The 24,809-nt window shown below is 45.2% G+C and overlaps 1 long non-coding RNA gene across 1 annotated transcript in view; it reads left to right on the top strand.

The window, feature by feature from the left end:
* Positions 1–261: 261 nt before the first annotated feature.
* LOC139356202 (uncharacterized) overlaps positions 262–24,809 on the top strand; it is a 35,583-nt gene continuing 11,035 nt past the window's right edge. The window contains exons 1-2 of the long non-coding RNA XR_011607686.1: positions 262–356; positions 1,356–1,429. This is a non-coding gene — a long non-coding RNA (uncharacterized lncRNA). The remainder of the gene's footprint in view (positions 357–1,355; positions 1,430–24,809) is intronic.

Here is a 24,809-nt window from a genome sequence, read left to right as displayed (position 1 = left end):
TGTGGCCTGTTTCCCGGCCATTGTCTGGCTTCTCTGTTCTTCATTCCCCTTTATCTCTACTCCTTCCCTGCTCCTCCCCAGTGCACAGGTCAGACATTTAAGGGTGGACGTATCATGGACAACTCTGATTTGAGTTGTTTTCTCTGAAACAAATATTTGCATATGTGACCCCTCCCCCCGCCCCCCCGCCCCCCCGCCCCACCCCCCCCCACCCCCCCCACCCCCCCACCCCCCCCCGGCCCCAGCCATTTACCATATGGCTTTTCCTCCATCCCAGCCAGAGGAACTCTCAAATTCATACATATTTTTGGAAATGAAGTTTTCCCCAGATGGTCTCTCCAAAGCACCAAAGCAAGGTCAGAGTTTGTGCATTCCTTCAAAGGTTCTGGGCAGGGGTTAGAATTACTCGTGTTTTCTTACTCCCATCAGCAGTTATTTTGTCAGTGCACCTGATAATGGGACAAAACCTGATCTTTCTTAGCTAAAAACACACCAGAGTTTGAGGGAGATGTCAAACCATAAACTGGTGTCCCCAGGGAAAGGAGAGAAACCTGCTCAGTTGCTCAAATAATTTCAAACCAAAGCCCCTAAGGATACTTCCACAGGGAGAGAAAAAGACTATGAATATTAGAAAGATGATGAGCCAGGTGTGCTGAAAAGTTTTCTTAGTCATTCTTAGCTCTAGAAGGGGATGGGGGCAGCCCCACATCTCTACTGGGAAACATACTTCCCCTTTTAAATCAGGAAAGAAAAAAACAACAACATAGCCCCAAATAGAGAATGTTTTCTTTTGTAACTGGAAGCAAACATTGCTGATGGCTTTAACAGCTGTCTGCCAACGTGGCCTGAGCAGCAGGCAGCTCAAACATTTTCTGAGATCAACACATGTACAGACGTACAGTATATTAGGTCAAATTATAAATCCAGGAATAAAAGAACAAATAAACAAGTTTCGGCTTTCTCTAGGCTTCTGCGCCCAACACCAGCTAAATTAGCCTCTGAAGCAGAGGAATCTGGATTCCAAGAAGGCAGGTCTCCCAAAAGTTCAAGTCAAACTTCCCTCTGGTAGGAAAAGAAGGTGCCGTTATAGATTAACTTGCTGATGACTGACCAGGTCCGGGCTGCTGGGCCTGGCCTAGCCAAGGCTTCCCTGTGTCTTAGCCCAGCAGACTCTGAGGATGTGCAACAGGTTAACGTTAGGCCTGCCATTGACTTGATCTTTGACCCCAGTAAATCATTTAATATGCCATGTGCCTTTGTCCATATGTTAATGTTTTGTGTAATTTGGATGAGAATTCCAGCAAGTCTGGGTGTGCCACCCATTAGGACTAAATCTTTCCCTTTGGAGCTTCTAGGAGGAACCTTCTGGATAGCTACATTGCAGAAAGCTGAAGTATCTCGATGAACCAAATTGAAATGCCTACAGATGGTAAGACCAGCCTTGCCTGAACTGTGACTGAGAAGTAAAAGAATGAATTTTTTCCTTTGTTATCAAAACTGACACAAAACTTTTAGTTTTGCCTTAGGGCAAGAAACCCACCAGAATGTAATAGGCGGGAGAATACTGGCTTCCACCACTCTACTAGTTATGTGACCTTGAACAAGTCACGTTGGCTAAGCTTCTACCGATGTTAGTGGGTCATGAAATCAGTGAAATAGACTGGAACTAAAAAAAAAATTTTTTTTGAGATGGAGTCTTGCTCTGTTGCCCAGGCTGGAGTGCAGTGGCTTGATCTCAGCTCACTGCAACCTCTGCCTCCTGAGTTGAAGCGATTCTCCTGCCTCAGCCTTTCGGAAGCTGGGATTACAGACTCCAGCCACCAAGCCCAGCTAATTTTTGTATTTTTAGTAGGGACAGGGTTTCACCATGTTGGCCAGGCTGGTCTCGAACTCCTGACTTAGGTGATCCGCCTGCCTTGGCCTCCCAGAGTGCTGGGATTACAGGGGTGAGCCACGGCGCCTGGCTCTAAAAATATTTTAATAAAATAAATTGAGTAGAGTAGAAAATACCAGGACTTAGTCCACAGTAAGGGGAAGTGCATGTGTGTATGTATGTTTCCTGGGGTCATAATGAACAATAAACATTCTACTATAGGAAACTAACAAAAAAGTTTTCAAGCCAGTGGCTTAGCCCAGTGGTCCCCAACCTTTTTGGCACCAGGAACAGGTTTCATGAAAGACAGTTTTTCCATGGATGGGGCGGAGGGGCTGGTTTTGGGATTAAACTGTTCCGCCTCAGATCATTAGTTAGATTCTCGTAAGGAGTGGACAACCTAGATCCCTCACATGCACAATTCACAATGGGGATCACATTCCTATGAGAATCTAATGCCGCCAGTGATCTGATGGGAGATGCAGCTCAGGCAGTAATGCCCGCTGCTCACCTCCTGCTGTGTGGCCAGGTTCCTAACAGGACACAGACTGGTACCAGTCCATGGCCTAGGGGGTTGGGAACCCCTGGCTGAGACCATAGAGCTTCAATCTCCTTGCCTATTTGTTGGAAATAATTCATTTTATATGCATACATAGATATACATGCATATACAAATACACATGCATCTAATGAGCACCTACTCTGTGTCAGGCCCAGTGAGGAGTGTGTGAGGTATACAGGCATGACAAGGTCCTGTCCCCGTGGAGCATTGGCTAGTCAGGGAGCCTATCATAAAATACTGGCATAGTTATTTCACTACCATTGTGATTAGGGCCACAAAGAGACTTACAAAGGGAGAAGAGAGTGTGTCGCAGGGTTCCTGACCTGGGCTGCAAGACCAGGGCCAGCCTTCCTGAGGAAGGGACATAGAAGGAGGCAGAGCGGCCGGGCGCGGTGGCTCAAGCCTGTAATCCCAGCACTTTGGGAGGCCGAGACGGGTGGATCATGAGGTCAGGAGATCGAGACCATCCTGGCTAACACGGTGAAACCCCGTCTCTACTAAAAAATACAAAAAACTAGCCGGACGAGGTAGCAGGCGCCTGTAGTCCCAGCTACTCGGGAGGCTGAGGCAGGAGAATGGCGTGAACCCGGGAGGCAGAGCTTGCAGTGAGCTGAGATCCGGCCACTGCACTCCAGCCTGGGCGACAGAGCAAGACTCCGTCTCAAAAAAAAAAAAAAAAAAAAAAAGAAGGAGGCAGAGAGTGATGCAGGCAAAGAACTGGGGGCATCCCAGGCTGAAGCACCAGCAAGTCTGAGCAGACCCTGAAGAAGGAGTAAACCATGCTGGGCCTGCCCCAAAGGCTTCTGTGAGAACGACCAAGGGTGGTGACAGCCAGCGACCAAGGGTGGTGACAGCCAGCGGAAACACAGTTTCTGTAAACTGTAGAGTGTTATTCAAATTTGACCTATTATTTAAAACAATGAATATAAACATGCCTTAAAGGTGAGTTTAGCAGGGTGCGGTGGCTCACGCCTATAATCCCAGCACTTGGGGAGGCCAAGGAGGGTGGATCAGCTGAAGTCAGGAGTTCATGACCAGCCTGGCCAACATGGTGAAACCCCATCTCTACCAAAAATACAAAAAAAAAAAAAAAGAAATTAGCTGGACGTAGGGGTGGGCGCCTGTAATTCTGGCTACTCAGGAGGCTGAGGTAGGAGAATCATTTGAACCTGGGAGGCGGAGGTTGCAGTGAGCCTAGATCAAATCACAGAACTCCAGCCTGAGCTACAGAGTGAGATTCTGTTTTTTTTTTTGTTTTTTTTTTGTTTTTAAAAAAGGTGAGTTTAAGCATCCTTTCAATGACTCTTTGCCGGATTCTGTTCTAGGTTCTGGGAATACAGCATTCAGTAAGACAGACCCTCTGTCCTCCATAAACACAGAGAATGGTGACTTCAAACAGCGGTAAATGCTATAGTGAAATACAAAATTTGGCAGAGGAATAGAGAATAATGGAGGCAGGGGAGGTTCTAGACAGGAAGGCAGGACTCTCTGAGTGGGTGAAAACCACATATGAATAAACTACCTGGCATCCTCTGATAATGTGACCTTGGATACATCACCTAACCTTTCAAGACTCTGTTTCCTCATCTCACAGGACTCACCTGAGAATTAAATGATAAAAGAAATGGAAGGCCTCCAAATACAGGTTTGAGTGAATAATGTTAAACAGTGAATATTTAATAAATGCTAAATCATCGAGTGCTTTAATCAAGAACGAAAGTCAGAAGTTTTTTTTAACAGTCCGGGTGCAGTGGCTCATGCCTGTAATCCTAGCACTTTGGGAGACTGAGGCAGGTGGATCACTTGAGGTCACGAGTTTGAGACCAGCCTGGCCAACATAGTGAAAACCCATCTCTACTAAAAATACAAAAAAGTTAGTGGGGTGTGGTGGTACACACCTGTAATCCCAGACACTCAGGAGGCTGCGGTGAGAGGATTGCTTGAATCTGGGAGGTGAAGGTTGCAATGAGCTGAAATGGTGCCACTGAAACCTCCACCTCCCGGGTTCAAGCAATTCTCCTGCCTCAGCCTCCCAAGTAGCTGGGATTACAGGCATATGCCACCAAACCCAATTAATTTTTGTATTTGTAGAGATGCTTTCACCATGTTGGCCTAGATGGTCTTGAACTCCTGACCTCAAGTGATCCACCTGCCTCAGCCTCCCAAAGTGTTGGGATTACAGGTGAGAGCCACCACATCCAGCCAAAAAAAGGTTTTTTTAATTAAAAAAGAAATAATAATAATAGAGTGCTACTAATCTGTCATTTAAGATACTAGGAATATGTTTAGAAAGATGTAGAATAGGCCGGGCGCAGTTGCTCACGCCTGTAATCCCAACACTTTGGGATATGCATACATAGATATACATACATATACAAAGGAGGCCAAGGCAGGGGATCACCTGAGGTCAGGAGTTCAAGACCAGCCTGACATGGAGAAACCCCGTCTCTACTAAAAATACAAAAATTAGCCAGGTGTGGTGGCGCATGCCTGTAATCCCAGCTACTCGGGAGACTGAGGCAGGAGAATCGCTTGAACTCGGAAGGTGGAGGTTGAGGTGAGCTGAGATAGTGCCATTGCACTCCAGCCTGGGCAATAAGAGTGAAACTCCATCTCAAACAAAAAAAAGAAAAAGAAAAAGAAAAAAAGAGAAATATGTAGAATGACAAGAAGGAAAAATTAGGCCTTCTATTTTCAGACAGGCTAGACAAATCCTGCAAAAGTATTCATTATTGAACTCTGTGACAGTTGGGTCCTCTGGGCAGCAGTTGCAGAGACAAAATAAGATTTTGGGGGTTGGGGGCAGTAACCCCTGTGAAAGTTAAATGAGGAAGGAAGCAGAATTGGGTAGGAAAAACCTCAAACCATGATGTAGCATGTATCAGAACTTCCTTTCTTTTAAATGCTGAATAATATTCCATTGTATGAATATATCCCATTTTATTTATCTATTCATCCATTGATGGACATGTGGGTCACTCTCACCTTTCGGCTGTTGTAGATAATGCTGCTATGGTCATGGGCGTACAAATGGCTGCTTGTTACTCTGCTTCCAATTTGTTTGTGTATATACCCAGAAGTGGAATTGCTAGGTCACATGGTACCCATATGGCTATTTTTTTATTTTTTGAGGAATCTCCATACTATCTTCCATAGCATCTATATATACCACGTTAAATTCCCACCAACAGTGCACAAGGGCTCCAATTCCTCCACATGCTCACCAACACTTGTTATTTTCTGGGTGTATTAGTCCCTTCTCATGCTGCTATAAAGAACTGCCCAAGACTGGGTAATTTATTAAGGAAAGAGGTTTAATTGACTGACAGTTCTGCAGGGCTGGGGAGGCCTCAGGAAACTTACAATCATGGTGAAAGGGGAAGCAAATATATCCTTCTTCACATGGCAGCAGGAAGTAGAAGTCCTGAGCAAAGGGGTAAAGCCCCTTATATTAATAAAACCATCAGATCCTGTGAGAACTCACTCACTATCATGAGAACAGCATGGGGGTAACTGCCCCCATGATTCAATTACCTCCCACAGGGTCCTTCCCATGATACATGGAGATTATAAGAACTACATTTCAAGATTAAATTTGGATGGGGACATAGACAAACCATATCACTGAGTTGTTTGTTTGCTTGTTTGTTTGTTAAATAGTAACCACTCTAGCCAGGCTGGCATGCAGTGGCACAATCATAGCTCACTGGACTCAAACAATCCACCCGTCTCAGCTTCCCAAGTAGCTGGTACTATAGGCATGTGCCATCAGGCCCCACTAATACATTTTTTGTAGAGATGTGGTCTTGGTATGTTGCCCAGGCTGGTCACAAACTTCTGGTCTCATCCTCGTGCCTTGGCCTTTCAAGGTATTAAGATTACACGTGTGAGCCACTGTGCTTGGCCTTGAGCATCTTTTTATGTGCTTATTGGCCATTTGAATATCTTCTTTGGAGAAATGTCTATGCAAGTCCTTTGCCCCCCCCCCTTTTTTTTTTTTTTCTTGAGACAGAGTCTTATTCTGTCACCGAGGCTGGAGTGCAGTAGCACAATCTCGGCTCACTGAAACCTCCACCTCCTGGGTTAAAGCAATTCTTCTGTCTCAGCCTCCTGAGTAGCTGCGACTACAGGTGCCCGCCACTGCACCCACTAATTTTTGTATTTTTAATACAGACAGGATTTCACCATATTGGCCAGGCTGGTCTTGAACTAATGACCTAGTGATCCACCCACCTCAGCCTCCCAAAGTGCTGGGATTACAGGCGTGAGCCACCATGCCCGGCCCCTTTGCCCTTTTTTTTTTTTTTGATAAGGAGTCTCATTCTGTTTCCCAGGCTGGAGTGCAGTGGCACGATCTCGGCTCACCACAACCTCCACCTCTCGGGTTCCAGCAATTCTCCTGCCTTAGCCTCCAGAGTAGCTGGGATTACAGGTGCACACCACCATACCCAGCTAATTTGTGTATTTTTAGTAGAGACAGGGTTTTACCATATTGGCCAGGCTGGTCTCAAACTCCTGACCTCATGATCTGCCTGCCCTGGCCTCCCAAAATGCTGGGATTACAGGCGTGAGCCACCACGCCCAGCCTCCCTTTGCCCATTTTTAAATTGAGTTGTTTGTCTTTTTGTTGTTGAGTTATCACTTCAGGTGATCCGCCCGCCTCGGCCTCCCAAAGTGCTGGGATTACAAGTGTGAGCCACTGCACCTGGGCATGTGTCCTCATTTTGTAGATGAATCTCAGAGGGGGCAAGTAACTTGACAGAGCTATTAAGTGGCAGAGCTGAGTTGGACACCAGGCAGTAAGCTCTACAGCTTGAACTTTTAACCACCCCCCAAACCCCTTTTCTTACCCAGCTCTTCTCTGGCACTTTTAGCCTTCTAAAAAGTCACATATTGGCCAGGTGTGGTGGCTCATGCCTATAGTCCCAGCACTTTGGAAGGACAAGGCACTTTGGACTTTTGAGCCCAGGAGTTCAAGACCAGCTTGACCAACATAGCAAGACCCATTCTCTACCAAAAAAAAAATAATTAGTAGGGCATGGTGGCGCATGCACCTGTAGTCCCAGCTACCCAGGAGGCTGAGGCAGGAAGATCACTTGAGCCTAGGAGTTTAGGCTGCAGTGAGCTATGATCACATCACTGCACTCCAGGCTGGGTGACAGTGTAGGGCCCTATCTCTTAAAAAATAAATAAAAAAGAAGGGCCGGGCATGGTGGCTCATGCCTGTAATCCCAGCACTTTGGGAGGCCGAGGCAGGCGGATCATGAGGTCAGGAGATCGAGACCATCCTGGCTAATATGGTGAAACCCCGTCTTTACTAAAAATACAAAAAAAATTAGCCGGGCGTGGTAGTGGGTGCCTATAGTCCCAGGTACTCAGGAGGCTGAGGCAGGAGAATGGCGCGAACCTGGGAGGCGGAGCTTGCAGTGACCCGAGATCGCGCCACTGCACTCCAGCCTGGGTGACAGAGCAAGACTCCGTCTCAAAAATAAAATAAAATGAAATAAATAAATAAATAAGAAAATAAAAGTCACCTATTAATTTTTTAAAAAGTAAAGACTTTATTTTCCCTATCATCCCAAGTCTCTAGAAAAATCATTCTCTTCTTTGATCTTTATTTCAAGAACTTATTTCAACTTGCTAGGATTGCCTGTAACACATTGTACTGTGGCTGCTTCCATATGTGACTATCCATCTCCCTCCACCCTAGCTCCAACCCTCCTTCCCTAGTAATAATAAACTGTGAGCTGTTTGAGAGACTATATCTAAATATCCACATAGTGCAGCACTTAAGAGTGCAGGCTTAGAGACCAGACTGGTGGGGAAGAAGCCTGTTCTGCCACTTACTAGTTATATGACCTTAGGATCTTTCCTTAATCTTTCTAAGCCTCTGTTTCTTTATCTGTAAAATGGGACTAATAATAGAACCAACACCTCACAAGGTTGTTGCAAGGATTAATGGAGATAACACAGTAAAACACTTAGGATAATGTTTAACACAAACTAAGAACAAGATAAAAGTTGGCAAATACTCTATGCTGGAAAAAAATAAAACCAGAATAAACACTCAACACACCACCAAGTGGAAGAAAAATTGTATGGTGTTTGTTTTGTTGCTTTTTTTTTCCTAAGGCAGAGATGAGTAGGCTTCAGCCACTTGGTTTTTCTTTCTTTAAAATGCACTATTGGCAGCATCACCTTCAGCCACAGTCTTTTATAGAAGGAAGGGATTGGTCAGTAAGGGATGACCCAAGGGGGTACCAGAATCCCCAAATGACTTTCCCTTTCCTAAGGCTGAAGGCTCCGTGCTGCTTCTGCTTGGGCTTAGGCCATGCCAGTCCTCCTCCTCTTCCTTTCTTTCTTTTTTTCCCATCCCTCCCTCCCCACTTCAAACCCTGGGAAAAAAAAATGAAGAGAAGCACACCAACCAAGAAGCCTTTTCACTTCATTGTGTTTTCCAGCTAGACCTGAACAGACGGCAATCAATTCAACTCTCTCTCACCCTCCCTTCTCTCTTCTTCTCTCATGTCCTCTTTGTGTATGTGTGTTTTTTTTCTCTTAGGCTGTGTCTTCACGCTTAGGAAAAAGCAGCTACCTCCCAGCAGTATGAAGATGCAAGAAGCTGCAGTTGCCTGTAGCAAACACAATCTGATTGTAACAAGTCCTCATGGCCCTTGGTACATGGAAAGGTGGACAAGCAGGGAATCCTGTTTGGATTCTCTGAGAAACTTCTCAGCTTGACCACATCTGTTCCAACCTAAGTTTGGCTACAAGGAGTCACACAGAAAACCTTGCTTTACTACTTCCTCTGGCCAGGAACCTTCTGAAGTTTGCCCCATCCCCAAGCAAGGAATTTTCATTCCAAGCTTGAGCAAATCTGGCCTGTTGGACTTGAAATCAATGAGTGTGAAGGAAGAATACACCTTTTCCATTTTCAAAGCAGCCTAGTGGGATTTTGGTTTTTTCCAACAGGGTAACTCCAAATCGGTAGGGCTTTCAAAGATACAAATTTCCATGTCCCCAGCCCAGCCCTCATTGAAGAAAAATTTCCTGGTTAGGTTGGCATGTGTGGAAGTTTTAGGTGTGCAAGTGAGAAATGTTGAACAAATAGTTAAACCTGAGCCATGAATCAAATTAGTCTAAACAAGATTCTCCCCTATCCCCATGCTGTACTAGTTACACTCCTTAATTCCTACCCCAAACATATATTCAAAAATAGCTGCTATTTGTCAAACACCCAGTAAGTACCAGGAACTGAGCTACATGTTTTATTTACTTACATTACTCATTTTGTCTTCACAACTATGCAAGGTAGAAATTATTTATTGTTTCCTTTCTTTTTTCGCTCTGTTGCCCAGGCTGGAGTGCAACGGAGCAATCTTGGCTCACTGCAAGCTCCGCCTCCCGGGTTCCCGCCATTCTCCTGCCTCAGCCTCCCAAGTAGATGGGACTACAGGCGCCCGCCACCACACCTGGCTAATTATTTTTGTATTTTTAGTACAGACGGGGTTTCACCGTGTTAGCCAGGATGGTCTTGATCTCCTGACCTCATGATCCACCCTCTTTGGCCTCCCAAAGTGCTGGGATTACAGGCATGAGCCACTGCACCCAGCCTTATTGTTTGTTTTCTAAGGCACAGACAGGTTAAGCAATTTCCCTAAAGTCACTCAGTTCAAATCTCATTCCAACAATAACATGAGTGAATCTTAAAATCATCATGCACAGCAAAAGAAGCCAGACGACAAAAGAGTATGTACTCTATGGTTTCATGTATATGATATGATAGAAAGTGCAAATTAATCAATAGTCATAGAAAGCAGACCAGTGGTTGCCTGGGGATGGGGCAGAGGAGAGAGGGATTACAAAGGAACATGAAGAAACTTTAGGGTATGATGGAAATGCTGATAATCTTGATTGTTATAAGATTGTTATAATGGTTTTGCAGGTATAACCGTATGTCAAAACTGACCAAATTGTACACGTTATATATATGCAAGTTAATGTGCCTCAAGTATATCTTGATAAGGTTGAGACAAGGTACAAAAAAAGCTGGATGCGGTGGTGCCTGCCTGTAATCCCAGCAACTGAGGCTGAGGCAGGAGGCTCACTTGAGCCTAGAGTTCAAGACCAGCCTGGTCAACTTAGTGAGACTCTATCTCAGAAAAAAAAAAAAAAAAAAAAGAGCCGAACATTACCCTGATCTGATCACTATACATTACATGATCAAATACCACTATGTACCTCATACATATGTACAACTATTATTTGTTAATTTTTTAAAAAAGCATGGGGGGCCGGGCGCAGTGGGTCATGCCTGTAATCACAGCACTTTGGGAGCCCGAGGCTGGCTGATCACCTGAGTTTGGGAGTTCGAGACCAGCCTGACCAACATGGAGAAATCCCATCTCTACTAAAAATACAAAATTAGCCGGGTGTGGTGCCGCATGGCTGTAATCCCAGCTACTGGGGAGGCTGAGGCAGGAGAATCGCTTGAACCTGGGAGGTGGAGGTTGTGGTGAGCCGAGATGGTACCATTGCACTCCAGCCTGGGCAAAAAGAGTGAAACTCTATCTCAAAAAATAAAAAAAAAAGCATAGAAGTAACTTTATCAATTTGTTTTGTGAATCTGACTTACATGCAAATCCTTGGGACCTTGAATAAATGTACAGATCCTTATCATGTTCTAAATGAAATCATCCCTCCCCCCAAAAAGCATAAAAATATCCCATCCCTAATCATTTCTACAAATGCATGTACTCTTTGTTATGTCTGATATCATAGGGCTTAGCCAGACTCTGGTTCAGACTTTTATTTTATCATTATTATTTTTGAAACAGTCTCACTCTGTTGCCCAGGCTAGAATGCAGTGGTGCGATCTCAACTCACTGCAACCTCCACTTCCTGGGTTCAAGCAATTCTCTGCCTCAGCCTCCCGAGTAGCAGGGACTACAGGTGTGCCCCACCATGACCAGCTAATTTTGTATTTTTAGTAGAGATGGGGTTTCTCCATGTTGGCCAGTCTGGTCTCAAACTCCTGGCCTCAAGTGATCTGCCTGCCTCAGCCACCCAAAGTGCTAGGATTACAGGCATGAGCCACTGTGCCTGGCCAGGTTTAGACTTCTGTGCTGTTGTCTCTGGGTCCTGTTGGGGTGAGAGGACCTAGCTGTTACTGGTTTTTCTCACTGGAAATTCCAATTAGTGAGGCCTATGATTCTAGAAATTCTTTTGCAGCACTCACAGTTAGGTCTGCTACAATGTCAATGTGATGCTAATGATTATTTAAACCAGCAGTTCTCAAATTTTTTGGTGTACGAGTCCTTTCACACTCATGAAAAGTATTGAGGACACCACAAAGCTTTTGTTTATTGTTGGTAATATCTATCAGTATTTGCTCAGAAATTAAATCTGAGAACTTTTAAAGACAGTTAATTCATTTTAAAAAATAATAAACCATTACATATGACATAAATAACATTTTAATTAACCATAATTATATTTCCCAAAAAAATAGTAAGCGTCCCATTGTTTTGCATTTTTGCAAATTTAATTTCTGATTCCATAGAAGATCTGCTTCTCCTATTTGCTTCTCCAATCTGTTGCAACATCACATATTGTGTAGCATCTGGAAAATTCCACTGTCTACCTGTGAAAGAATGAGAATGAAAAAGGTAAATAACATCTTAGTATTAATAAGAAAATAGTTTTTTTTATTTTTTAAGATGGAGTCTCGCTGTGTCGCCCATGCTGGAGGGCAGTGGCGGGATCTCGGCTCACTGCAAGCTCTGCCTCCTGGGTTCACGCCATTCTCCCACCTCAGCCTCTTGAGTAGCTGGGACTACAAGTGCCCGCCACCACACCCGGCTAATTTTTTGCATTTTTAATAAAGACGGGGTTTCACCGTGTTTGCCAATATGGTCTCCATCTCCTGACCTCGTGATCCACCTGCCTCTGCCTCCCAAAGTGCTAGGATTATAGGCGTGAGCCACCGTGCCCAGCCAAGAAAATAGTTTTAACCTTGCAGACCCCTGAAAAGATCTTGGGGACTCACAGGGGTCCCCGAACCACACTTTAAGAACTGCTAGGGGCCGAGTGTGGTGGCTCATGACTGTGGCTCAGTCCCAGCACTTTAGAAGGCTGAGGCGGGCAGATTGCTTGAGCTCAGGAGTTCGAGATCAGCCTGGGCAAATTTCCATGGCAAAACTCCATCTCTACAAAAAATACAAAAATTAGCTGGGTGTGGTTGTGTGTGCCTGTGGTCCCAGATTCTTGGGAGGCCAAGGTGGGAGGATTGCTTGAGCCCAGGAAGTTAAGGCTGCAGTAAGCCATGATCGTGTCACTGCACTCCAGCCTGGGCAACAGAGCAAGATCCTGTCTCAAAAAAAAAAAAAAAAAAAGAACTACTGATCTAAAGTGTTCAGGACCATAAACTATTTATTCCAGTTCTTATACTACCACCCCTACTATTTTACCTCTCCTACCTTGTGAAATCTTGAGAGACGGAGGAAGAAACTGGGGCACCGTGAAGCATCAGATGGAAGGCTGTACTAATAACTCCCCTTCAAAGTCCTTTCCACCCCTGTGAGTCTGTGGCATGGGGTATTTTTCTTTTAAACAAAATCAAGAGAGCCAAAGGCTCAGCAGGGCCTAGATGCACAGGATGGGGGGACTAAAGCACAACAATGGAAACATCACAGAGTTTCCTTGTGACCCTCTTGCAGAAAGAGGAACAGCTGCCTCCTCTCAGGGCTTTGCTCTGGTTTACCCCATAGTGGGTGTCAAAGCAAGAACCTGGGGTCCTGAGGGAAGTTCAGACAAATCTGAGCTCTTACCTGTTCCCTAAACAAGTGCTTGCTGGGCTAAAGCCAGCATTGGTCCAAGTCCTCATTCCAAATTGAAAACTTTGGCCCCTGACATGGGGTAGAAAACGGGGCATATATTTAGGAGTCAATAAATTGCAATGTGAATTTTGTTACTCCTTTTTACAGAGTATGCAACCTTGGGTAAATTACTGGACTTCTCTCTCTCTCTCTTTTTTTTTTTTTTTGAGACGGAGTCTCGCTCAGTCTTCCAGGCTGGAATGCAATGGAGAGATCTCGGCTCACTGCAACCTCCGTCTCTCAGGTTCAAGCAATTCTCCTGCCTCAGCCTCCCGAGTAGCTGGGATTACAGGTGCCCACCACCAGGCCCAGCTAATTTTTGTATTTTTAGTAGAAACAGGGTTTTGCCATGTTGGTCAGGCTGGTCTCGAACTCCTGACCTCGGGTTCTAAGGTGATCCACCTGCCTCGGCCTCCCAAAGTGCTGGGATTATAGGCGTGAGCCACAGCACCCAGCCTCATTACTGGACTTATCTAAACCTCAGCTTCTTCATCTGTAAAAGGGAAATAATATCCTTATTTTTTTCTCTTTATTTATTTGTATTTTTTTGGTGAGACAGAGTCTCACTCTGTCACCAAGCTGAAATGCAGTGGCGCAATCTTGGCTCACTGCAACTTCTGTCTCCTGGATTGAAGTGATTTTCCTGCCTCAGCCTCCCCAATAGCTAGGATTACAGGTATGCACTAGCACGCCCAGCTAATTTTTGTATTTTTAGTAGAGACGGGGTTTCACCACATTGATCAGGCTGGTCTTGAACACTTGACCTCAGGTGACCCACCTACTTTGGCCTCCCAAGGCACTGGGATTACAGGCGTGAGCCACCACGCCCGGCTTCTCTTTATGTTTTAAAAAGAGATGGCTCTGGGCATGGCGACTCATGCCTGTAATTTCAGCTATTTGGGAGGCTGAGGAGGGAAGCTCACTTGAGACCAGGAGTTTGAGACCAGCCTGGGCAACATAGTGGGACCCTGTATCTACAAAAAATACAAAAAAAAAAAAAAGTTTTTTTTTTTTTGTTTTGTTTTTTTGTTTTTTTTTTTTTTTTGAGACGGAGTCATGCTCTGTCGCCCAGGCTGGAGTGCAGTGGCCGGATCTCAGCTCACTGCAAGCTCCGCCTCCCGGGTACACGCCATTCTCCTGCCTCAGCCTCCCAAGTAGCTGGGACTACAGGCACCCGCCACTTCGCCCGGCTAGTTTTTTTTTGTATTTTTTAGTAGAGACAGGGTTTCACCGTGTTAGCCAGGATGGTCTCGATCTCCTGACCTCATGATCCACCCGTCTCGGCCTCCCAAAGTGCTGGGATTACAGGCTTGAGCCACCGCGCCCGGCCAAAAAGTTTTTTAAATGTCAGGTACAGTAGCTCATGTCTGTAATCCCAGCACTTTGGGAGGCTCAGGTGGGAGAATTGCTTGAGGCCAGGAGTTTAAAACTAGCCTGGGCAAGCCGGGCGCGGTGGCTCACGCCTGTAATCCCAGCACTTTGGGAGGCTGAGGTTGTGGATCATGAGGTCAGATCAAGACCATCCCGGCTAACATGGTGAGACCCCGTCTCCATTAAAAATACAACAAATTAGCCGGGCATGGTGGCGGAGGCCTGTAGTCCCAGCTACTCAGGAGGCTGAGGCAGGAGAATGACATGAACCTGGGAGGCGGAGCTTGCAGTGAGCCGAGATCATGCCACTGCACTCCAGCCTGAGCGACAGAGCAAAACTCCATCTCAAAATAAATTAAAATCCCAGCTACTTGGGAAGCCAAGGTAGGAGGATTGCTTGAGACGAGGAGTTCCAGGCTGCATTGAGCCATAGTCACACCACTGCACTCCAGCCTGAGCAACAGAGCAAGACTCCATCTCTAAAAAGAGAGAGAGAGAAATGGGGTCTCGCTCTGTTTCCCAGGCAAGTCATAGTGCACTGCAGCCTCCAACTCCTGTGCTCAAGGGATCCTCCCATCTTCCCCTCCTGAGTAGCTGGGATTACAGATGTGCGCCACTGTGTCCAGCTCATAATATCCTTCCGAAAGGATTATTGCACAAATTCAGTTCAATAATATATGTAAGAAGCCCAGTACCTGGCATATAACAGAGGCTCACTTTTAATGCCTGTTATACTTTTACAGAAAATCAAAGGGCAAAGTGGAAATGTACCACAGCTTCCAGCATTAGACAGGCCTGGATTTGAATCCTAACAACACTGGCTTTGGGCAAATCACTTCACCCACCTTCTAGAGTTATTGTGAGAGGTGATTGAAATAATGCCTATAAATCACCTGGTATCTAGCCCATGTCCTACGAATGACCACTGTTACAACTGACCATTTGCATCCGGGGCTATAGGGGACCCCCTCATCCCCAGGGGCAGCGTCTTTGGGGGCTAGCCCTTGGTCCCTGGACACAGGTTAGGATAGCTGGCTCTCAGGCTTCAGAGAGTCCTTTTCCAAAGGAGTGAATCGAGTACTCACTTGGGATTTCCCATTTCCAAATATTCACCAGTTCCCCTGTCTCCAAATATTGCACAGAGGCTATCAATGATAGGGGCGTTAATGTCCAGCGGAACTGTTCCCAAGGCAGAGGGAGAATGGACACTGTGTGTAAACACTTTACTCCACACAGGGGAGAGGCTGTACAGGGGCTCTGGAGTCAAGACTCAAATTCAAATCCTGGCTCTCCCATTTCTGTACTAACTGCGACATAGGACAAATTACTTGGCCTTTGTAAGCCTACTTTCTCATCTGTAATTGGGAACAATGATAGTACTAGTGCTAAATATGAAACGCTCTTAGCATAGTACCTGGCACACAGAAAATATCGATCCATTTTATCTATTATTATCACTACTTCTATTATTTTTACAGCCAGATCCCAATGTTTTCACAATAATCCATATATAGCTCACATTCCTACCTAGACATGCTCAGGAAGGGGCAGCATGCCTGTGAAAAAAATTGCTTATTTTCACTTTTATGTACTTTCAAAGGTTTCTTTAGCAAGCACTGGGGACTAGGTAATATAGAAAACTTTCAAAAGAGGGAGAGGAGAGGGAGAGGAGTCGGGGGTAAGGGATGAGAAAGGAGAAAAGACAGGAGAAGCAATGGAAGAAGGAGAAATTTAAAAACTCAAGCTGAGGCCAGGTGCGGTGGCTCATGCCTGTAATCCCAGCACTTTGGGAGGCCGAGGTGGATCACCTGAGGTCAGGAGTTCGAGACCAGCCTGGCCAGCATGGCAAAATTCCGTCTGTACTAAAACCACAAAAATTAGCCGGGCGTGGTGGCGGGTGCCTGTAATCCCAGCTACTTGAGAGGCTGAGGCAGGAGAATCGCTTGAACCCAGGAGGCGGAGGTTGCAGTGAGCCGAGATCGCGGCTCTGCACTCCAGCCTGGGTGACAGAGTGAGACTCTGTCTCAGGAAAAAAAAAAAAAAAGAAAAGAAAAGAAAAATAGGGAAGAGAAAGGAAGAGGTTGAGAGAGATAGGAAATGGCGACAAGACTGAAAAAGGATGGAGAGTGAGGAGGACAAAGAAGGGTTGAGGGGAGCCATAGGAAAAGAGGAGTCCATTGAGAAGAAGACAGGATGGAGCCTTGGCGGGATGTCAGAGTGAGCCTGGAGAAGATGGAGAAGGAAACGGAGTGGGGTCTTGGAAGAGTCAGAATCAGCTGGATGTGATCCTAGGTGCTGAGGAGCAAGGGTTGGAGTGTAATTGGTGTTTGTGATTTATTTTCTTGCTGTGAAAGCATGGACCATGGGGATTGTTATCCATGGAGCTATCAGCCAACTACTCAGCATGGCAAGAATGTCTGCCTGAGGGAAGCTGGAACTGAGGTCTGACTCCTTATGGCTTGAACCATGTCCGTGTCAGCTTACAGCTGAGGCGGGATTGCCATATTCAGATTATTGGTGCACTGAATGGGCTCACCCAGCACATCTTTGCAGAGTCATCGACAGTTTGATCTAAAGTTCTTTTCCCTTTGAATCATGTTGTGGTCTGTAGGATTTTGATTTAAAAAAAAAAAAAAAAAGATGTATTTTGTTACTAATGTAATGGTTTCACAGTCTTTATCTTTTTTTTCTCTAAAAAATCTGAACAGATCCTGTGTTTGATCTTAGACATTGTAGACTAGGAAGGGCAGGGGTTTTTTTTGTTTTTTTGTTTGTTTGTTTCCTTCTTGGGTTTTTGCTGGGGCCCTAGAGTTCAATCTCTTGAAGGAATGTTATTGGAGGACATGAACATATCAGAAAGGAAGTAGCAATGGAATAGTATTCAGCAGTAAAAAGGAATGAAGAGCTAGGCGTGGTGGCTCACACTTGTAATCCCAGCACTTTGGGAGGCCGAGGCGGGCGGATCACAAGGTCAGGAGATCAAGACTATCCTAGCTAACACAGTGAAACCCCGTCTCTACTAAAAATACAAAAAAAAATTAGCTGGGTGTGGTGGCAGGCGCTTGTAGTCCCAGCTACTCAGGAGGCTGAGGCAGGAGAATAGCGTGAACCTGGGAGGCGGAGCTTGCAGTGAGCCAAGATCACGCCACAGCACTCGAACATGGGCAACAAAGCGAGACTCTGTCTCAAAAAAAAAAAAAAAGGAATGAAGAACTGATGCATGCTACAACATGGAGAAACCTTGAAAAAATTATGCTAAGAGAAAGAAGCCAGTCACAAAAGACCATATATTGTAGGATTCCATTCATATGGACTGTTCAGAATAGAAAAATTCATAGAGACAGAAAATAGACTAGCGGTTGCCAAGGGCTGGGGGACATTGAGGGGAATGAGGGTGACTGCTAAAGAGGTACAGGGTTTCTTTGGGGGATGATGAAAATATTCCTAAAATTCTTGTGGTGATGGTTACACAGCTGTGGATATACAAAAAACCCACCTTAAATGGGTGAATTGTATGGAACTATTATTATTATTGGAGGCAGGGTTGCCCAGGTTCTGTTGCCCGGGCTGGAATGCAGTGGCACAATCTCAGCTCACTGCAACCTCTGCTTCTCAGGCTGAAGCGATCCTCCCACCTCAGCCTTCTGGGTAGCTGGGACTACAGGCACACACCACCGTGCACAGCTAATTTTTGTATTTTTTGTAGAGAAAGGGTTTCACCTTGTTGCCCAGACAGATCTCAAACTCCTAGGCTCAAGTGATCCAACCGCCTCAGCCTCCCAAAGTGCCGGGATTACAAGTGTGAGCCAATGTACCCGGCCAAATATGTGAATTATATCCAAATAAAGCTGTTACCAAAAAAAGAAAGAAAGCAAACAAAGAAAGGAGGGAGCAAAGAAGTAGAGGTGGTATCATATCTAATTTAGGGAGCATAGAATGGGTCAGTCTGGCTGGCATTTAAAGAAGCAGTTAAGAATGAAGCTGAATCTAAACAACAAAGGGCCAAAGAATTTCACATCAGAGTTTGGACTTCATCTTACAGCTCTGAGCTGCCAAAGATAGTAGCCACTAGCCATATGTGACTACTGAGCACTTAAAATATGGCTAGCCCAAATTGAGGTGTGCTGTAGGCATGAAATACACACCAGATTTTGAAGACATAGTGAAAAAAAGAATGTAAAATATCTCATTAATAACTTTTGCAGTGATTACATTTTGAAATGATAACATGTGGGATTTATTGAGTTAAATAACATGTATTATTACTGTTACTTTTTGAAATCATGTTTATTTGCAGGGCATAGTAGCACATGAATGTAGTCGCAGCTACTCAGGAGGCTGAGGTAGTAGGATCACTTGAGCCCAAGAGTTTGAGGTCAGCCAGAGCAACACAGCAAGACCCATCTCAAAATAAATTAAAAGTCTATAAAATCAACTGGGCGCGGTGGTTCATACCTATAATCCCAGCACTTTGGGAGGCCAAGACAGGAGGATTGCTGAGTTCCATATCAGCCTGGGAAACATAGTGAGACTCCATTTCTTTAAAAAAAAAAAAAAAGAAAAGAAAAAGAAAAAAAGGAAGGAAATTTAAAATTACTTATGCGGCTCACATCATATTTCTATTGGATAGTGCCATTGTAGATAGTGGGAAGCCATTAAGGATTCTTGAATTACAAGAGGGATTGGCAAATGTTTTCTGTAAAGGGCCAGATGGTAAGTATTTTAGGGCTTGAGGGCCATACAGTCTCTGTTGCAACTGTTCAACTCTGCTGTTGTAGGACAAAAGCAGCAATAGACAATAACGTAAACAATTAGTATAGCTTTGTTCCAGTGCAACTTTATGGACACTGAAATATGAATCTCATATAATTTTCACATTATGAAATATTGCTCTTCTTTTGATTTTTTTTCCCAATCATTTAAAAGTATAAAAGCCATTCTTAATTTGTGGGCTATATTAAAACAGGTGGTGAATGGGATTTGGCCCCAGGCCATAGTTTATTAACCCACAAGTTAGAGAGTTAAGCTGGAGTCTGAAAATCTCTTTCAACCACCAATACCATTGGTGCTATCCCCACACACAACCATACAGTGCTTGGAAAATTCCTTCCTCTTTGCAAACAGCATGGATTTGCATAACATTTGATCTGGAAGGGACAGTAGGGATCAAATACTCCTATCTTATCATATTACATTTGAGGAAACTGAGTCTCAGAGAGGTAAACTCACATAAACAAGGTCACATAGCAGTGAAGAGGTTCCAAGTAACGGGAGTAATGGTGAGACTATCCAGCAGCTGGCAAAAAAGGAAGGGTCTAAAGTTAGACTGAGTACCCAGGCTCCATTTAGTGGCTCCAAATTCTAGCTCATTCTTCCGTTAGTTCATTAATTCTTTCATTTACCACTTATTCCTTTTATTTTATTTTTTGTCTTTTGAGACAAGAGTCTCACTCTGTTGCCCAGGCAGGAGTGGAACGGCATGATCTTGGCTCACCGTAAACTGTGCTTCCTAGGCCTCAAGCGATTCTCTGCCTCAGCTTCCTGAGGAGCTGGACCACAGGCATGCAACCACCACACTTGGCTAATTTTTGTATTTTTTGTAGTGACAGGGTTTCACCATGTTGCCCGGGCTGGTCTTGAACTCTTGGGTTCAAGTGATCCACCCACCTCAGCCTCCCAAAGTGGTGAGATTATAGGCAGGAGCCCCCATGCCCGTTTTATTTCTTTTCCTTTCTTTTAACTTTATTTTATTTTTAGAGACAGGGTCTTGTTCTGTTGCCCAGGCTAGGGTGTAGTGGTGTGATCATGACTCACTGCAGCCTCGATCTTCTGGGCTCAAGCCATCCTCCCACCTCAGCCTCCTGAGTAGCTGGGACTATAGGCACATGCCACTACACCCAGCTAATTTTTTAACTTTATTTTGTAGAGACAGGGTCTTGCTTTGTTGCCCAGGCTGGTCTTGAACTCCTGAGATCAAACTATCTGCCCGCCTTGGCCTCCCAAAGTGCTGTGATTATAGGCATAAGCCACCATGCCCGGCCCATCACTTATTTCTTAAGACTGTCTGGATGCCAGGCCCTATGGGAGGCTCTGGAAAATCAGACATTAATTAGATTTGGTCACTGATGTTGAGGAACTCGTAGTATAGAAAAAATATATTTTAAAACAGATACCTTGAGGGAGGAGGGAGGGCACAGATATGCTGGAAGGGTAAGGGAAAAAAATCTCTGAGGAGGTGTCGCCCAAGCTATGATAAGAACAGGTAAAAATTAACCAAGTGAAGGAGGTGCGAAGAGTGTTCTAGGAAAGAAATAGCATGTGCAAAGGCCTGGAACAGCGAGTGCCTCAAACGCTCAGGGAACTCTGAGTAGATCATGGTGTGGAGGATTAAGCAGGAGCCAAAAGTGGGAGAGGTGAGCCTGCAATGTCAGCAGAACCCACAACTTGAAGATCTTCTGTGTAAAGTTAAGAAACTTCATCCTGATCATGGAAAGTGGTGAGGAAACACAGAGAGGCTTTAAACAGGGAAGTAACAGTCAGATTGAGTATTAGGAAAAAATCACATTGGCAGCTTGCCAGGCAGAGAGGAGAGAAAAAGATTCCATGGGGAAAGAACAGCCTGTGCAAAAGGCTGGAAGAACGCAAGGACCAGTTACAGCGAGTGATCTGGTGTGACTCAAGCATGCAATGCATGGCGAGGAGCAAGAAGACAGAAGCCTGGGAGGGAAATGCGTACAGATGGTCGAGGGGCTGAAATTCCAGGCTCAGGAGTTTGGATTGAATTATTCAGGTACTAGACAGAGGCAAGAATCTCATGGGACTAAGTGTGAAGGTAGGACACAGACCAAAGGTCAAGTTTTCATAGCTCTGCCATTTATTAGTTAAGCCTTCGTTTCCATAGAGGTACAACGGAGATAACAGCCATGAGGATTAAGCAAAATAATGTATGAAAAGAGCTTATCACTTTTTAAAAGCTCAACCTACAGTAAGCACTTAAATGTTACCTCTGAAACCTAAGCAGGACATAATATATCCAAGGGCTCTCAATTCCTACATGAAGATCACAGGCCGGGCGCGGTGGCTCAAGCCTGTAATCCCAGCACTTTGGGAGGCCGGAGGCGGGTGGATCACGAGGTCAGGAGATCGAGACTATCCTGGCTAACATGGTGAAACCCCGTCTCTACTAAAAATACAAAAAACTAGCCGGGCGTGGTGGCGGGCGCCTGTAGTCTCAGCTACTTGGGAGGCTGAGGCGGGAGAATGGCGTGAACCCAGGAGGCGGAGCTTGCAGTGAGCCGAGATCACGCCACTGCACTCCAGCCTGGGAGACACAGTGAGACTCCGTCTCAAAAAAAAAAAAAAAAAAAAAAGAAGATCACAGGACGTTCTGCTGGAGGGAAGACTCTGGGGTGGGATGCCTCTGACCTCTTATTTTTTTAAATTCTGGCTAAGTTTCTTTTCTTTTCTTTTCTTTTCTTTTCTTTTCTTTTCTTTTCTTTTCTTTTCTTTTCTTTTCCTTTCTTTTCTTTTCTTTTCTTTTTTTTTTTTTTGAGACGGAGTCTTGCTCTGTCGCCCAAGCTGGAGTGCAGTGGCACGATCCTGGCTCACTGAAAGCTCTGCCTCCCGGGTTCACGCCATTCTCCTGCCTCAGCCTCCCGAGTAGCTGGGACTACAGGTGCCCGCCACCGCGCCCGGCTCATTTTTTGTATTTTTAGTAGAGACGGGGTTTCACCGTGGTCTTGATCTCCTGACCTTGTGATCCGCCCGCCTCGGCCTCCCAAAGTGCTGGGGTTACAGGCGTGAGCCACCGCGCCTGGCCTCTTTTTTTTTTTTTTAGATGGAGTTTCGCTCTTGTTGCACAGGCTGGAGTGCAATGGCGCGATCTCAGCTCACCGTAACCTCTGCCTCCCGGGTTCAAGCGATTCTCCTGCCTCAGCCTCGCGAGTAGCTGGGATTACAGGCATGTGCCACCACGCCCTGCTAATTTTGTATTTTTAGTAGAGATGGGGTTTCTCCATGTTGGTCAGGCTGGTCTCAAACTCCCGACCTCAGGTGATCCACCCACCTCAGCCTCCCAAAGTGCTGGGATTACAGTTGTAAGCCACTGTGCCCAACCTAAGTTTCTATTTTTTATGTAGAAAATAATTGTGTGAGACCACAACCACCCTCGTTTGGGGATAGTTCTCTTTAAGAAACTCACAGGGGCCCTCTACAGTGGGCACCTGTAATCCCAGCACTCTGGGAGGCTGAAGTGGGAGGATTGCTTGAGCTGGGGAGGTGGAGGCTGCAGTAAGCTGTGATCACACCACTGTACTTTAGCATGGGCCACGGAAGCAAGACCCTGTCTCAAAACAGAGGAGCTCAGAGGAACTCATACACCACACCTCTGGCATTATGAGTGGCTTTCTGTAAAGGAGAGCACAGAAAGCCAGCAACTCATTTTGAGGGTGGTGGACATTCTCTCCGGGACCTGGGCTTTTTGGGCTCCCATAGTCCTCTCAACCCTGAGTGTCTGTTCACTTCATATGCATCTTAAAATGTTCTGTATGTGCAGAATAATTTATATATCATATGTGAGCCAGAAAAAGTATTTTATGTTTGTATTTATAGATATCATTATGTGTCACTTAATAAGGGGGATATGTTCTGAGAAATGCATCATTAGTGATTTCCTTGTTGTGTGAACATCAGAGTGTGCTTCCACAAACGTAGATGGTACAGACTCCTACATAGGTACAGCCTATTGCTCCTGGGCTACAAACCTATACAGCATGTGACTGTACTGGATACTGTAGGCAGCTGTAACACAATGACAAGTATGTGTGTATCTAAACATATGGAAACAAAGAGTATACAGTAAAAAAATACAGTATAATAGTCTTATGGGACCACCATCCTATATGCAGCTGTTGTTGACTGAACATCATATGACTTTACATAGAATTGTTCTTAAGAACCTGGTTACTGGGTCTTCTCCAGGGTAGGAAATGCTGTGTGTAGAGACAGAGGTTGCAGGGAGATTGCGAGGGGTACAATATTCTGTTGTACCCTTTGAAGTACCATGTAAACATATGATCTATTTAAACAAAATTTTTTAAATATGAAAGCATGGCTGGGTGCGGTGGCTCATGCCTGTAATCCCAGCACTTTGGAAGGCCAAGGCAGGTGGATCACTTGAGGTCAGAAGTTCGAAACCAGCCTGGCCAACATAGTGAACCCTCATCTCTACTAAAAATACAAAAATTAGCCAGGCATGATGGTACATGCCTGTAATCCCAGCGACTCATGAGGCCGAGGCAGGAGAATCACCTGAACCCAGGAGGTGGAAATTGCAGTGAGCTGAGATCACACCACTGCACTCCAGCCTGGGCAACAAAAGTGAAACTACATCTCAAAAAAAATATATATATAAAATATATATGTATATAATATATAATATGTATATAATATATTTTATATAATATGTATATAATATATTATATAATATGTATATACTATATAATATGTATGTATTATATATAATATGTATATAATATATATATGAAAGCATTTTTGCTTTCCTTTTTTTTTTTTTTTTTTTTTGAGACGGAGTCTCGCTCTGTCGCCCAGACTGGAGTGCAGTGGCGCGATCTCGGCTCACTGCAAGCTCCGCCTCCCGGGTTCACGCCATTCTCCTGCCTCAGCCTCCGGAGTAGCTGGGACTGCAGGCGCCCGCCACCACGCCCGGCTAATTTCTTTTTGTATTTTTAGTAGAGACGGGGTTTCACCGTGTTAGCCAGGATGGTGTCGATCTCCTGACCTCGTGATCCGCCCGCCTCGGCCTCCCAAAGTGCTGGGATTACAGGCTTGAGCCACCGCGCCCGGCCGCATTTTTGCTTTCCTATAACAGAAGTGTACCACATCCGCTGTTGGTTTACTCTTCAGTTGTGCCTTCCAGCACCTTGTTCTTTAGTCCAAAGCCAGAGCGGTGAAGGAAAGGGTGAGGGTCTTGCATTCCATCCCCCACTGCAGGACTTAGAACCTTTCTGTGACCCAGGTCTCCCAGCTGGAGAACGGGGAGAGTGGCACTTGCCACATTCCCCACAGGGGTAGCATTGAGAATTGGCTATCTACTGGTAAAGAATTT

This window comes from Macaca nemestrina, chromosome 9 (assembly GCF_043159975.1).
Source record: "Macaca nemestrina isolate mMacNem1 chromosome 9, mMacNem.hap1, whole genome shotgun sequence".
NCBI classification, from domain to species: Eukaryota; Metazoa; Chordata; class Mammalia; order Primates; family Cercopithecidae; genus Macaca; species Macaca nemestrina.
Note: the sequence above shows the minus strand (reverse complement) of the source record. Positions and strands in the feature narration are given on the sequence as shown.